This window comes from Salvelinus fontinalis, chromosome 34 (genome assembly GCF_029448725.1).
Source record: "Salvelinus fontinalis isolate EN_2023a chromosome 34, ASM2944872v1, whole genome shotgun sequence".
In the NCBI taxonomy this organism is placed as follows: Eukaryota; Metazoa; Chordata; class Actinopteri; order Salmoniformes; family Salmonidae; genus Salvelinus; species Salvelinus fontinalis.
In genome coordinates, this window is record NC_074698.1 from 3,405,148 (window position 1) to 3,421,489 (window position 16,342).

The following is a 16,342-nucleotide window of genomic DNA, read 5'->3' on the forward strand; positions in this document are numbered from 1 at the left end:
TATTTTGTGAAGAAGAAGGATGGAGGTCTGCGCCCGTGCATTGACTATCGAGGTCTCAACCAAATCACTGTGAGGTACAGCTACCCGCTGCCTCTCATAGCCAGTGCGATAGAGTCAATGCACGGGGCGCGCTTCTTCACAAAATTGGACCTCAGGAGCGCTTACAACCTGGTGCGTTTCCGGGAGGGGGACGAGTGGAGTGGAAGACGGCATTTAGTACCACCTCAGGGCACTATGAGTACCTCGTCATGCCGTACGGGTTGATGAATGCTCCATCAGTCTTTCAGGCCTTTGTAGACAAGATTTTCAGGGACATGCACGGGCAGGGTGTAGTTTTGTATATCGACGATATTCTGATATACTCCGCTACACGCGCCGAGCATGTGTCCCTGGTGCGCAGGGTGCTTGGTCGACTGTTGGAGCATGACCTGTACTTCAAGGCTGAGAAATGTCTGTTCTTCCAACAGTCCGTCTCCTTCCTAGGGTATCGCATTTCCACTTCAGGGGTGGAGATGGAGAGTGACCGCATTTCAGCCGTGCGTAAATGGCCGACTCCCACCACGGTAAAGGAAGTGCAGCGGTTTCTAGGGTTTGCCAACTACCGGTTTATCTGGGGCTTTGGTCAGGTAGCGGCTCCCATTACCTCACTGGGGGGGGACCGGTGCGGGTGGGACCGGTGTGACTGCAGTGGCCGGCTGAGGAGGACAGGGCTTTTAGTCACCTGAGGGCTCTGTTTACCTCGGCTCCCGTGCTGGCCCATCCGGATCCCTCTTTGGCGTTCATAGTGGAGGTGGACACGTCCGAAGCTGGGATAGGAGCCATGCTCTCTCAGCGCTCAGGTAAGGTACACCCAGACCACTACAAATTGAGAGACTTTTTGCCCCATTTGCATACACTTGCGTATACTTTTGTCAGAAGGAAATATATATATATATGTATATATATATATATATATTTGAATTATTATTATTTTTTAAATTCAGGGAGTACTGCAGCACCCTCAGCACCCGTACTTGCAAAATGCCACAGAGTTTGGTTTTGTGGACTCTTTTCAAAATCAAAACACATTGTTCCAAAGGAATGCTTGCACGCAATTTAGAAAAACTGTAAATCTTTGCCATCAAACTGTTGTCTATTTTATTTTTTGTCAGATGTTCAAACACCATCCTCAGACAAAATATTTCATTTTTGGTGCAATTCTCATTACTGGATGAGGCTCAAATTACAGTATAAAATCGTACTATACCAAGTGATTGCGCAAAACACACGGCCCTGGCTATAATACATGCTCTACATGTTTACTGAACAAAAATATAAACGCAACAACTTCAATTGACTTCTTCTCATTCAATCTATTTGAAGAAAACCTGATTTATTGATGGTAAATATATACTGTATAAATACTGTCAAGAGATAATTCTATGTGGCATTAAGCCTTTTGTTTGTCAGTGCTGCCATGATAACGGGTGGATACATGTCACTTTATCTGTACTGTACATACAGTACGTTCATTGTTATCATCAACGCATGACTAAGAAGAAGATCAGAGATTCTTACAGACTAGCTTTGATCCCTTCCACATGACAAGCAAAACATATCTATTGATATGACAAACCCATACATGCACATTTAAAGCTAGAATCTGTAGTTGCTACATCCATTTTTTGTACTTATAAATGAATGATATACCCTTTGATTCTTGAAGAATATAACGTATAAATGCCTCATGAGCTCAATTCAACTGACGTACCCTATCAGAACCTTAAAATATAAGCTTACTCCAATGTTTGTAAACAACTTAAATAAAAACAAACACTGTATAGCCTAAAAACATAGTTAAAACTATACTTTTGATATCGTAAATAGTCCTTGCTTCCATAGCTCTGTCTATGAATTTTAGAGTGGTTACATTTCTCCAAGCCCATCCCTCAGCATTTTACCAAAACAGAGGCACGGTATCCCTTTTGTTATTGTTTCAACTGCAGATTCTAGCAAGTAAAGTAAATAGGCCTTGTCCAAGCCAGAGCAACCCATACATGCACCTTTACAAAGATACAACACTTTGTTTTTGAAAGCCCTATAGCTTTAGCTTGTGATCCCTCTACATGATTGCGATTGAAATGCTTTACACAGACCCCCGCCGGCAAAATCCAGAGGGCTTAATGTGGATGAGAGAATCTCTGGCTAAGGAGAAGAGTAGAAACTGAGCAAACACAGCAGCCCAGTTGAGAGGGCCACGGGTCAAGCCAAAGACAAGTGAGAGCTTTACAAGTTATTAAAGTTGTGTGGGTGTGTTTTTGTTCAGACTAACACTTCATAGTTACTTAGAAGTTTGCTTATGACATTTGATCCTCATTGTGCTTCTTCTTACAAACTAGTCAGCCCAGATGAGGGCTGAGGGCTTAGTTATTAAGTAGTCTGCTTCCATTGAGATCTGTCCCTTGCGTCACTGTGATTCTATAGAGCGAAATATGTCTTTCTCTGAACACATTACAGCTTCTTAGCAGAGGTCTGGGTTCAATAACACAGAGCATTATTAACTGAAAGCAGACATGTAAACAGGGAAAATAGATTACACTTAGTGTGTGTACCCCTGAAAGTGACGTTATCCTCAACCTCGGCAAGATGATTTCCAAGTCAAACGTAATGGACTTGACTCCTGTGTCTGTGGCAATGTAGTTCTGTCAGACTTGATTGTACATACATGCATGCGTAGACAGTTGTGTCCCTTAAGAAAAAAACCATGCGTTTTTGGAACACTTCGCATGTGATGATGTGGATTTCCCCATGTGAAATCACGTGAAACCACATGTGTTTTTGGATCACTTCACATGTGACATTTCTCACGTGAAACCACATGTGTTTTTGGAACACTTCACATGTGACATTTCTCACGTGAAACCACATGTGTTTTTGGATCACTTCACATGTGACATTTCTCACGTGAAACCACATGTGTTTTTGGATCACTTCACATGTGACATTTCTCACGTGAAACCACTTGTGTTTTTGGATCACTTCACATGTGACATTTCTCACGTGAAACCACATGTGTTTTTGGATCACTTCACATGTGACATTTCTCACGTGAAACCACATGTGTTTTTGGATCACTTCACATGTGACATTTCTCACGTGAAACCACATGTGTTTTTGGATCACTCCACATGTGACATTTCTCACGTGAAACCACTTGTGTTTTTGGATCACTTCACATGTGACATTTCTCACGTGAAACCACATGTGTTTTTGGATCACTTCACATGTGACATTTCTCACGTGAAACCACATGTGTTTTTGGATCACTTCACATGTGACATTTCTCACGTGAAACCACATGTGTTTTTGGATCACTCTACATGTGACATTTCTCACGTGAAACCACATGTGTTTTTGGATCACTTCCAGTGACATTTCATGAAGTTTCAAATGTGGATTTCCACATGGTCATAATCTTTCACGTGGGGATAACAATTTGTGATGCCCTGCAAACAAAGACAAGTCCTTATGATACACACATTATTTGTACATATTTGATATACATGACTACATTGTGTATGTTTATTTCTACATAAATTATTATTCAGCCTGTGCTTACTTGGGATTTGAACTCACTTATTGGTTCAGGGCATTCCGATATCCTTGCTACACCACCATGTCTGTGTCAATAACTGATTTCACCTGTATTCCTACACTTTGGACTTGAAAGTAAATATCAGGTTTGTTAAAAATACAAATCAAGAAAAACTATTATATTTGTCATATGCCCCACCAACATTATACAACGATACAGAAAACCCTAAAAATGCTTAAATAAGTCAATTAAATCAATGATGAGACAATAGTCAGATTAACTGATAACTAAAATAGCAACGCAGATGGAACTCTTTCGCTAAGTGCAGAGCTGTATTATAGGTCATGAATCTGTAGGGGATTTCTGAAAACTGACTCACACATGGAATTGCATTTTCATATGTGAACATCGAATTTGCAGTTTTACATGTAAATTAACATAAAAATGTTGTCAAGTGTAGTTTCATGGTATCACGTGTTGATATTTTGCATCCCCATGTTGTCACATTTATTTAACATGAGATCAGGTTTTCTATCACATGTGCTCAAATGTGTAGTTTTATGTTATCACATGCTTGCTTTTACATTTTGACATACAGTATCAGTCAAAAGTTTGGACAAACCTACTCATTCCTGGGTTTTTCTTTATTTTCACTATTTTCTACATAGTAGAATAATAGTGAAGACATCAAAACCATGAAATGACACATATGGAATCATGTAGTAACTGTTACGAATCCCGCCGAGGATGGTGCCTCTTCTCGTTCGGGCGGCGCTCGGCGGTCGTCGTCTCCGGTCTACTAGCTGCCACCGATCCCCTTTTCTGTTTTCTTTTGAGTTGGTCTAATTGGTATCACCTGTTTTGTGTTTAGGGTAGGGGGTATTTAAACCCCGTTGGCCCGCCGACTTTTGTGCGGGCTTGTTTTTCTGTTTGTGTTGGTGGTGTTTTGTATAGTGGATTTCAGTCCTACTTATATTGGACAGTATTTTGACGCGCCCGTTGTTTGTGTGGCGTCGCCGTTTATGAGATTATTTCTGGGTGAAATAATAAAATGCACTTGATTGAGATTACCCTGCTCTCTGCACCTGACTCCTTCATTTCCACCATCGGAATTGTGACAGTAATCAAAAAAGTGTTAAACAAATCCAAATATATTTTATAATTGAGATTCTTCAAAGTAGCCACCCTTTGCCTTGATGACAGCTTTGCATTCTCTCAACCAGCTTCATGAGGTAGTCACCTGGAATGCATTTCAATTGACAGGTATTTCTAGTTAAAAGTTAATTTGCGGACTTTCTTTCCTTCTTAATGCGTTTGAGCCAATCAGTTGTGTTGTGACAGGGTAGGGGTAGTACACAGACGATAGCCCTATTTGGTAAAAGACCAAGTCCAAATTATGGCAAGAAGAGCTCAAATAAGCAAAGAGAAGACAGTCCATCATTGCGTAAAATTTCAAAAACTTTGAAAGTTTCTTCAAGTGCAGTCGCAAAAACAATCAAACGCCATGATGAGAAGATCCAGAGGATGCTGCAGAGGATAAGTTCATTTGTCACACCCTGATCTGTTTCACCTATTTTTGTGCTTGTCTCCAACCCCCTCCAGGTGTCACCCATCTTCCCCATTATCTCCTGTGTATTTATACCTGTGCTCTCTGTTTGTCTGTTGCCAGTTCATTTTGTTTCGTGAAACGTACCAGCATTTGTTCCTCTGCTCCTGTCTGTTCTTGTCCTTCCCAGTTTTGACCGTTCTGCATGCCCTGACACTGAGCGTGCCTGCTGTTCAATACCTTGCCCCACCTAAGTGGATTATTGACCCCTGTCTGCCCTGACCCTCAGACTGCCTGCCGTTCTGGACCTTTTGCACCCTCTCTGGATTACTGACCTCTGCCTGCCTTTGACCTGTCATTTGCCTGCCCATGTTCTAGAAATAAAACTTTTGTTTTTTCGACACTGTCTGCATCTGGGTCATACCTGAATCCTGATAGTATGAACTGGCCATGACTGACCCAGTAGACCAGCTCCACAATGCTGTCTCTCTGCACGGAGCCACCATTAGAAGACACGAGGAGTTACTTCAAGGTCTTATGGAGGGACTACGTTCCCTGACAGAACGTCATGACTAGGCGTTCGATACCTTGCTGGAGCAATACTGCGGATTCCCTACTGGGTCACACCCGTGATCTCCCAGCCTACCCCAGTGTCCCGAGAACCCCACTTACCTCCTCCAGAGCACTACGCTGGAGATTCCGGAACCTGTCGGGCTTTTCTCTCCCAGTGCTACCTCCTTTTCGAGCTGCAGCCTTCTTCATTCTCCTTGGACCACTCGAGGATAGTGTACATCATAACGCTGATGTCCGGGAGGGCACTCGCCTGGGCCACGGTGGTGTGGGAGCAACAATCTGCCGTCTGCCTCAGTCTGAAGTTCGTGGAGGAGGTTTGGAAGGTGTTTGATTCTCCGTTGTGGGAGAGAGGCTGCTCGCAAGCTGCTCCAGCTACGTCAAGACTCCCATAGTGTGGCAGACTACGCAGTGGATTTCTGTACATTGGCAGCTGAGAGTGCTTGGAACCGGGAAGCGCTGTTCGACATGTTCCTACACGGAGTATCGGAGGAAGCAAAGGTTGAGCTTGTAGCCCGGGAATTACCGACGGATCTTGACTCGCTCATCGCCTTGACCATTCGGATCGATTGGAGACTACGGGAACGAAGGAAGGAGAAGTGATTCGATTTCACTCGTCCATCCAAGGATTCCACCTCACCTCCAAGGTAATCCCGGAAGTCCCTGACGTCTCCGTTGCAGAGAGAACCCGAGGCTACCCGAGTAGTCTTCCCAAGCCCATGCAACTAGGCAGAGCTAGGCTGTATCCAGCTGAATGGCTATACAGGCTGCACACTAAGAGCTGCCTGTATTGCGGGACTAATGGTAATTTCTTCTCTACCTGTCCACTAAAAGACCTTGCTCACCGATAGGAGCGAGTACTCTGGTGGGCCATATGGAGAACTTTTCCTCTCCAATTACTCACATCCCTTTCCATGCCGTGTTGCTATAAGCCAGGTTATTGACTGGTCAGTGCTGGTAACACTGTCTGTGATTTATTTAGAAATCAATGCAGATTTAACCAGCATGGCTACCACAGCATTTTGCAGTGATACGCCATCCCATCTGGTTTGTGCTTATTTGGTACTATCATTTGTTTTTCAACAAGACAATGACCCAACATACCTTCAGGCTGTGTAAGGGCTATTTTTCCAATAAGGAGAGTGGTGAAGTGCTGCATCAGATGGCCTGGCCTCCACAATCACCAGACCTCAACCCAATTGAGATGGTTTGGGGTGAGTTAGACTGCAGAGTGAAGGAAAAGCAACCTACAAGTGCTCAGCATATGTGGGAACTCCTTCAAGACTGTTGGGAAAAGCATTCTAGGTGAAGCTGGTTGAGAGAATGCCAAGAGTGTGCAAAGCTTAATATATGATTCCATGTGTGTTATTTTATAGCTGTGATGTCTTCACTATTTTTCTACAATGTAGAAAATGTTTAAAAAAAGAAAATAAATAACTTGAATGAGTAGATGTGTCCAAACTTTTGACTGGTACTGTGTGTTATAAATAGTTTTAAAGTTGAATATTTTAAAGTCTTTCAAATCAAATTTTTGTTGAACCATGTAGGGTCAAAATGTCAGAAGACAATGTCAATTGTCAAGAAGAGATTTTATTGATTTTATTTATAAAATAATGCATTTCTGTTTTTCTTCATACTGGTCAGTAATCCAGATCAGTACTCTCACGTTGCAAGCACTACGCTCTACCAACTGAGCCACACAGGACCAGGTATCATCTGTTCCTCATTTAAAGTACTCTCACTGTTGTGTGCTCTCTCTGCATGTGTGTGTGTGTGTGTGTGTGTGTGTGTGTGTGTGTGACTAAACGAGAGAGAGCGAGAGAGAGGAAGAAAGAAAGCACACACACAATGAGGCTTTGTTGAACCTTTATGCCCATGAGACATAGCAGGTTAACGCTTGATCTGATTTAATCTAGGCCATACTCTCACCAAGCCGAGCCAGCACACGCTCACCCCAATATATCTGCTGTCTGCCAGGGCTGTTAGACAGTGATGCCAGGGGACACAGTAAAATGATTGGTAATGAAAGCAAGACACACTGTGCAGGGTTCAGAGAGCTGACTTTACCTAAAATTAAGCCCATGGGTATGACATGTACTGGCTCATGGAGGTGAATGAGAACCTCAAATTTTCCTTTAAATATTATATTTTGATTGACAATAGAAAGGAGAAACTGCTATGATGAACATTACACGTGGATTCATGAACCAACTGTTATTGTAAAAGACATTTAAAGACCTTCATGGTGACAAAACTAATGTTGTGAGAAGACTGTTGCCCATCCCAAGGTGTTGGGGGATATGGTACTTCCCTGCTCTTTCATGTTCAAGGTAAACAAGTGGTGATAAAACATGTAAAAAGAGTGTTTTGTGTGTGAAATCAGTTTGACTGGTCAAAACAAGTGAGGAAAACGTATACAGTAACACGTAGCGTTCATGGAAAGTGTGTACAGGCATATTTAATATCTTTGGGTCGAGTACAAAATTATTTGGTCATGTTTTGGCCCACGCAACACACATTTCTAAAGACATGTTTACACTTTGTTATTATGGGGTATTGTGTGTCGATGGGTGCTAGAAAAATTATTTTGAATCCATTTGAATTTCCGGCTGTAACACAACAAAATGTGGAATAAGTCAAAAGGTGTGAATACTTTCTGAAGGCACTGTAGACTAACACAAAATATATAATTTGCAATAGATTGTTGAGTTGGAACGTGTGCGTGTGCGTGTGCGTGCGTGCGTGCGTGTGTGTGAGAGAAAACATGCACGTTTTATGTTGCAAAACCCTACCAAGTGCATTATCGCTCTCTGTGGAGTGTTTTGCAAATAGTAACTAACAGGGTCTCAGAAATAGCAACAAAAACGATCAACGGCAATATGATGTAACACAAACATGTTTATATGAAACCATAAATGTTACCATTTTTACAGCGTGTTGTTTTTGTCAACGCTCTCACTCACAGTAATGATGAGACTAATAGTATTTGGCATTGTGTCATACCTGTAAACTGCAAAATCACATACCTTTTCATCTCAATTATTCACTTTCACCATGGTAAACAAACATCGATTTCCAGCTATCAAATCATGTACTGATCGTTTGTCTCACATTTGTTGCTCTCATTCATGATTTGGGGCATCAGACCACTGCAGGCAAATGCATCGCAAACATGATACATTCGCCTCTGCCATCGTTTCTTAGATTAACCTGAACAGCTTTGTCAGTTATGGAGAAATGCCTTCAGGTTATTGGAGAATGAAGGAAATTGCCTTGAAGCGTTGTGTTCAATCATGGTAGCTATTGATGGCAGATGAGGTCGTAATGGGAAGGTATGTTTATGATCAAAGCTTGTTGGTTAAAGGCACAATCTTCAATTTCAACATTCAACAATTTCAATTTCGCCACTTTTTTACTGTAGGTATGACCTTTGAACAGCAGAATATATTGCAGATTGTGTCTTTAACTTGCTTCAGACTGCTCACTGGCTGTCCCTGGTGTTTGGCAATGGCTATGACCTAACATACCAGTTCTGCATTTTACCTCCAGTGTTACAGTATTCATGACTGGCTTGTTTGTTTAAAGGCAATTAAACGCTAAAATCCCTGTAAGCGAAATAGGGCAAAAGGTTAACGGATAATACATCGAACCAGGTCATTCGGAGTAGAAGCACCAGATGTATTTCAGATCGAAGGAGGATGATAAACCTGAACCTCCTGAGCACCAGTGATACAAGACCAGCAATGTTTGTTTCCCTTAATGAGACACACACTGACAAAATCTTGAATGCCAATTCTGTACTGATCCACTGAGTTACTTTTTGTCTTCTGCGCACATATCCAGGGCTTTAAATAATTTTCCTTTGATAGCTCAGTTCCCTTGTATCTAACACCAAATTAACATGAAATGTTGTAGTATGAATCTGCAGGTAAAGCTAGCCACATTTGTGGCCTACTGGAGGTCATTTTGCAGGGCTCTGGCAGTGCACCTCCTTGCACTAAGGCGGAGGTAGCGGTCCTGCTGCTGGGTTGTTGCCCTCCTACGGCCTCCTCCACGTCTCCTGATGTACTGGCCTGTCTCCTGGTAGCGCCTGTATGCTCTGGACACTAGGCTGACAAACACAGCAAACCTTTTTGCCACAGTTCGCATTGATGTGCCATCGTGGATGAACTGCACTACCTGAGCCACTTGTGTGGGTTGTAGACTCCGTCTCATGCTACCACTAGAGTGAGAGCACCGCCAGCATTCAAAAGTGACCAAAACATCAGCCAGGAAGCATTGGATCTGAGAAGTGGTCTGTGGTCACCACCTGCAGAATCACTCCTGTTTTGGGGGTTCTTGCTAATTGCCTATAATTTCCACCTTTTGTCTATTCCATTTGCACAACAGCATGTGAAATATATTGTCAATCAGTGTTGCTTCCTAAGTGGACAGTTTGATTTCACAGAAGTGGCATTGACTTGGAGTTACATTGTGTTGTTTAAGTGTTCCCTTTATTTTTTTGAGCAGTGTATATATATATATATATATATATATATATATATATATATGCTCCCCTATTTATTTATTTTTACATAATCCAATATGGCCTCCAATAGGGAATCAGATTTGGAAAGGTGATATCACGGTTGAATTTTTGTTGCCATATATAATACAAATCTTCTGTATTTGTAAGTAGTGGAGCAGTTTTCAACAATATGGCATTATATTTCATACGTAACCTGCCTAAAGTGGCAGAAATAATTTAGCTTTGGCTGATGATGATCTGGTGGCAGTGAGGAATGAGCTCCTGAGTGGCGCAGTGGTCTAAGGCACTGCATCTCAGTGCAAGTGACGTCACTGCAGACCCTGGTTCAAATCCAGGATGCATCACATCTGGCTGTGATTGGGAGTCCTTTAGGGTGGTGCACAATTGGTCCAGGTTTGGACACATAAACTTTATTTAAACACACTGAAGAATATTAATATGGGGATGAATAGTGGGAAATGTATTGGAATGTTAGTGGTTCTGAAACAGAGGTAATGAATCCACTGTACACAACACTATAACAAAATTTCAAAATTACAAAATTTCCCCATGGGGACAATAAAGTAAGTAAGTAAGTAAGTAATAACTGATAGCACAAGTAGAGCAACAAGGTTACTAACAAGGGAAGACTGTATAAAAATGTATATGCTACCTGCACATATTACAATACAGCTATACACAAAGGCAGCATACAACAATAGTAACTATATACTATACACGTCACATAACTCACTTTGGAGTTATGAATCAAATCAAATTTATTTATATAGCCCTTCTTACATCAGCTGATATCTCAAAGTGCTGTACAGAAACCTAGCCTAAAGGCAAACAGCAAACAATGCAGGTGTAGAAGCACGGTGGCTAGGAAAAACTCCCTAGAAAGGCCAAAACCTAGGAAGAAACCTAGAGAGGAAACAGGCTATGATGGGTGGCAAGTCCTCTTCTGGCTGTGCCGGGTGGAGATTATAACAGAACATGGCCAAGATGTTCAAATGTTCATAAATGACCAGCATGGTCAAATAATAATAATCACAGTAGTTGTCGAGGGTGCAACTAGTCAGCACCTCAGGAGTATATGTCAGTTGGTTTTTCATAGCCGATCATTGAGAGTATCTCTACCGCTCCTGATGTCTCTAGAGAGTTGAAAACAGCAGGTCTCGAACAGGTCAGGGTTCCATAGCCACAGGCAGAACAGTTGAAACTGGAGCAACAGCAAGGCCAGGTGGACTGGGGACAGCAAGGGGTCATCATGCCAGGTAGTCCTGAGGCATGGTCCTAGGGCTCAGGTCCTCCTTTGAGAGAGAGAGAAAGAAAGAAAGAATTAGAGAGAGCATACTTAAATTCAGCCACCCGACACAAACTACTGCAGCATAAATACTGGAGGCTGAGACAGGAGGGGTCAGGAGACACTGTGGCCCCATCCGATGATACCCCCGGACAGGGCCAAACAGGCAGGATATAACCCCACCCACTTTGCCAAAGCACAGCCCACACCACTAGAGCGATATATTCAACCACCAACTTACCATCCTGAGACAAGGCCGAGTATAGCCCACAAAGATCTCCGCCACGGCACAACCCAAGGGGGGGTGCCAACCCAGACAGGAAGACCACGTCAGTGACTCAACCCACTCAAGTGACTCACCCCTCCTAGGGACAGCATGGAAGAGCACCAGTAAGCCAGTGAGCCTGTACACAAGTACATTTTCCAACAATTGTTTACAGACAGATTATTTCACTTATAAATCACTGTATCACAATTCCAGTGGGTCAGAAGTTTACATACACTAAGTTGACTGTGCCTTTGAACAGCTTGGAAAATTCCAGAAAATTATGCATGGCTTTAGAAGCTTCTGATAGGCTAATTGACATAATTTGAATCAATTGGAGGTGTACCAGTGGATGTATTTCAAGGCCTACCTTCAAACTCAGTGCCTCTTTGCTTGACATCATGGGAAAATCAAAAGAAATCCGCCAAGACAATAGTACGCAACTATCAACACCATGGGACCACGCAGCTGTCATACCGCTCAGGAAGGAGACGCGTTCTGTCTCCTAGAGATGAACGTACTTTGGTGCGAAAAGTGCAAATCAATCCCAGAAGAACCGCAAAGGACCTTGTGAAGATGCTGGAGGAAACAAGTGCAAAAGTATCTATATCCACAATAAAATGAGTCCTATATCGACAAGGAAGCAAGGAAGAAGCCACTGCTTCAAAATTACGGAATGTGACAACAAAGAGGCAGACACAGGAGTATGCCTTCATCTTAAAAATGCCCTTCAAAGGGGTGCATAAATCATTATCATTTGATCAGTGGACACAGACATAATTGTCCTCCTTGCTGGGCTGTTATTCCATCTTACCAAGGATTATCCTACCATTAAGCTGTGGGTTGCTTTTGGTTTGGTTAAAACCAACCCGCAGATTTGGATTAACACAATCACAGGTTGTGATAGAACCTCAAAGTTTCATGGAAAGGGCAAAATGACAGCTTGAAGTGCATGGAAGTCATTTCCAGAGGTGACTGATGCCTTTGTTTCCGTGGCAGCAGAACCATTTTCACCCCTTGATCTGGATTCATCCACTTTCACATTACTTGAGAGATACAGCTGTGTTATCTATGACAAGACAACCAGCCTAGATTGTTTCAACATTCAAACCGAGCACTGTGCCAAACCAACATTTGGTCAACAAGTCTGAAAACCATCCAATCGGAACCTTCAACAGAAAGTTTTGGATGGGCTAAAACAGTTGATTGCTTGACACCTTTGTGAAAACTCTTACCAGAGACTGACAAAGCTTGCAGAGAACTCCTGAGGCATGGCTGCACAAGTGAGCCCCTTTGTTCTCCCAAGTGTCAACCCCAGGATGCTGGATTGTCATTAAACATGACCATGGATTCATTACCACCTCCATCGGTGGCAATTTTGAATTACCCTTCCTGTTTAATTTTAAACTGAGCACCCCTAAAATAATATTTTGCTAGAATCTCAGGAATGTTTGTACCATATTTCATGCTTTTATCTGTTGCATAACAGTTTTTCTGGTCAAATACCAGCTATTATGGCAGCCATTTTGAATTTTCACAATAACTCGCTTCCTGGTTAAGTTTGAAATGGGCACCTCTTATGAGATGTTTTCATACTGTACAACTAGAGGAATGTTTGTTCCAAATTTCATGCTTGTATTGACAGGTAGCCTAGTGGTTAGAGCATTGGGCCAGAAACTGGAAGGTTGCTAGATCAAATCCTCAAGCTGACAAGGTAAAAATCTGTTCCTAGGCTGTCATTGTAAATAAGAATTTGTTCTTAACTGACTTGCCTAGTTAAATAAAGATGTTGTTGTTTTTTTCTGCTAAGGACTACTATGACAGTATGAAGTCCAACAGTATTGTATTTATTGTCTCCTCAATGGTTTTCTGCTGTCCTCCCTGCTGTGCCGAAATAGAAATGACATTGCCTTAAGGCATTACACTTCCTGGTTCTTGGGCAACCAGAGAGGAAGTGCAATTGTGTCACTTCCTGTAATCCTCATTACCCCTCCCCATTGGATCAATGAACATGGCTGTGAGCCATTTGGAGGATGCATTACTATCAGTCATTTCCAACTTCATTAGCGCTTGTTTACTTCAGTGGACTCGCCCAGTAAACTAAGTATCGCTCCAGGGGACACACTGCTTCCTCATTATTAATATACTTTCACTTCTATTATCCATCACATCAACCAGTGGGTGCCTATGGATTTCACTAATGCCATCCTAAAACGTCTGCTTTTCCTTTGTAAACCTCCAAACATTGTGCCCCACTTGAAGAATTAGGACAGTTCACTTACCGTGACATCCCCACTTTTCTTTCTACACAACCCCCATCCAGGGACAGATCAAGGTCCTGTTATTAATAGTAGCCCCCCTGCTATCAGCATCTATATTCATGCCCCTCCGACACCACCTATATTTAGGCTGGAGTCAGGCAGGCCCAGCCCAACAGGTAAGGGATAGAGGAGTCACCCCTCTAGGACACCTCAACCTGCCTTACTCAGGAGACGGGCAGTGAGAGCCCCTTTGAAATCAGTGCCAACATCCATCACATCCTCACTGACCTAAATCATGTCCACCTGGGGAGTATAGAACCCAGCCACACCTGCGTTTCATTCAAAACACATCCTAACCTCCTGTGACTGGTTTGGCAATAATATGCCCCGTTTATCCCCATCCCGCCTTCACTCAAAACACAAATATTGCCACCCCACTGGTGTTCTTCTCTCTCCGTCAACTGGTAGATGGGTTTGTAACCCCTGGGGCTGGCACTTAGGAGAGGATGGAAATGCACTGGGCACCAACACTCACACATTGACACAACTGTACGGCTACCATCAGGAGGTTGTTATTTACAGTTGTCTACTTCATCGACGGACAGCTGTGGCTGACATGGCACACAGAGATGAGAGAGGCTATTACGCTCCATTGGATAGAGATTGTCCACGTATAGGGCCGTGTGCGTGTGTGACAGAGGGGATATAAACAAGGAGTGAGAGAGAGAGAGAGAGAGAAGCGCGAGAACTTGACTGAAAGGCAGAGGTAATCAACTTTTCAGATAACAGTCAAGGCCACACACACACACACACTCCATGCTTCAGTTGAATTATATTAAACTGTGGTCTCTCCTGGGCCCAGAAGATTCCTCCCTCATGTCACTTCCATTATTCCGCAGTACTAAGAGAAGAAAAAAATCTGTTTAATCTCGACAGCAAGTGACATACTGATAATGTCCAGCGACCAGCTCTTTCACAAGGCTGCTGGCTCTATCTCTCTACGGCTGAGTCCCAAACGGAGCCCTATTCCCTATATAGGGGCCTACTTTTGACCAAGGCCCATAGGACGCAGGTCAAAAGTGGTGCACAATTTATGGAATAGAGTGCCATTTGGGATGCGGCCATCTGTCTTCTTTACAGGGCCAGGCTCTCTCTGTTATGTGTCTACATCCCATCTATACAGTCAGGCAGGCTACTCCAGAAGGAGCTGTGCTGGTCTGGCCCACACATTAAATGACCCCTCCATACAGTCAATGACTATCGACGGGTAGAGACGTCCCACAAGGCAGTACTGACGGCTGGGCAGCAATGGGAGTCTCACTGGCCGCCCGGTGCTATTTGTTTATCCATCTCCCTTGGATCCTAAGACGGGGAATGTTAGTTTGAGGTTGTATGAGAGCAACACAAAAGGGGCTGATAGGGGCTTCCTGCCAGAGGAGGCTGGTGGGGGGGGGCTATAGGAGGACGGGCTCATTGTAATGGCTGGAATGGAATAAATGAAAACTGTCTGACTAGTTGTTGAAACTAATTAACATATAGTAGAGAATAACAGGAAAAACAGCAGATGAACTGAATGAATAATGTAGCAAAAAAACAGCCTAAACTACTTTTTTTTTTCCTGTACAATGAGCTTGACCTCCTATAGCTTCTCCTACCAGCCTCCACTGCTTCCAACTGGGAAACCTCCAAGGGCTTTTCTCTGACAGAGATTGGCTATTATGAAAACACTCCATATAATTTCAATAAGCACATTTTATTAACACAGTCACTTGGAGTTATTTTTCTTTTTTTTGCTACATTATTCATTCAGTTCATCTGCTGTTTTTCCTGTTATTCTCTACTATATGTTAATGAGTTTCCTAAACTCCTCAAACTAGTCAGACAGTTTCCATACCATCATCACACCACAAGCAAAACGCATTTACTCCCACACTTAGTTATTACCACGTTACCATTATCCTCCACTGTACAGTGCGCTAATGAGTGTCTGGCATGCCTCTTACCAGCAAACTACTTCCAAGTCAGTGTACAGTGTTCAATGAGGATAGACTCACTTCTACAATGCAAACTTTGGGTTCTCAACTGAACATGCACTTCAGCAGCCTATAGGGATAAATGGACCATTTGTAACGTAAGGAAATACACATATCCAGGACAAGACAAAATATGAGATCATTCGATGCATAACCTCTCTCACCATGTCACGAGGTGTTTTTTTAATTTACATTTTTTTAAAGGGGTGGATCAGCTTAATATTGCGGAAGATTGTTGCTTCGGCTTTGGGGTAAATATATATATCCATATACATACATA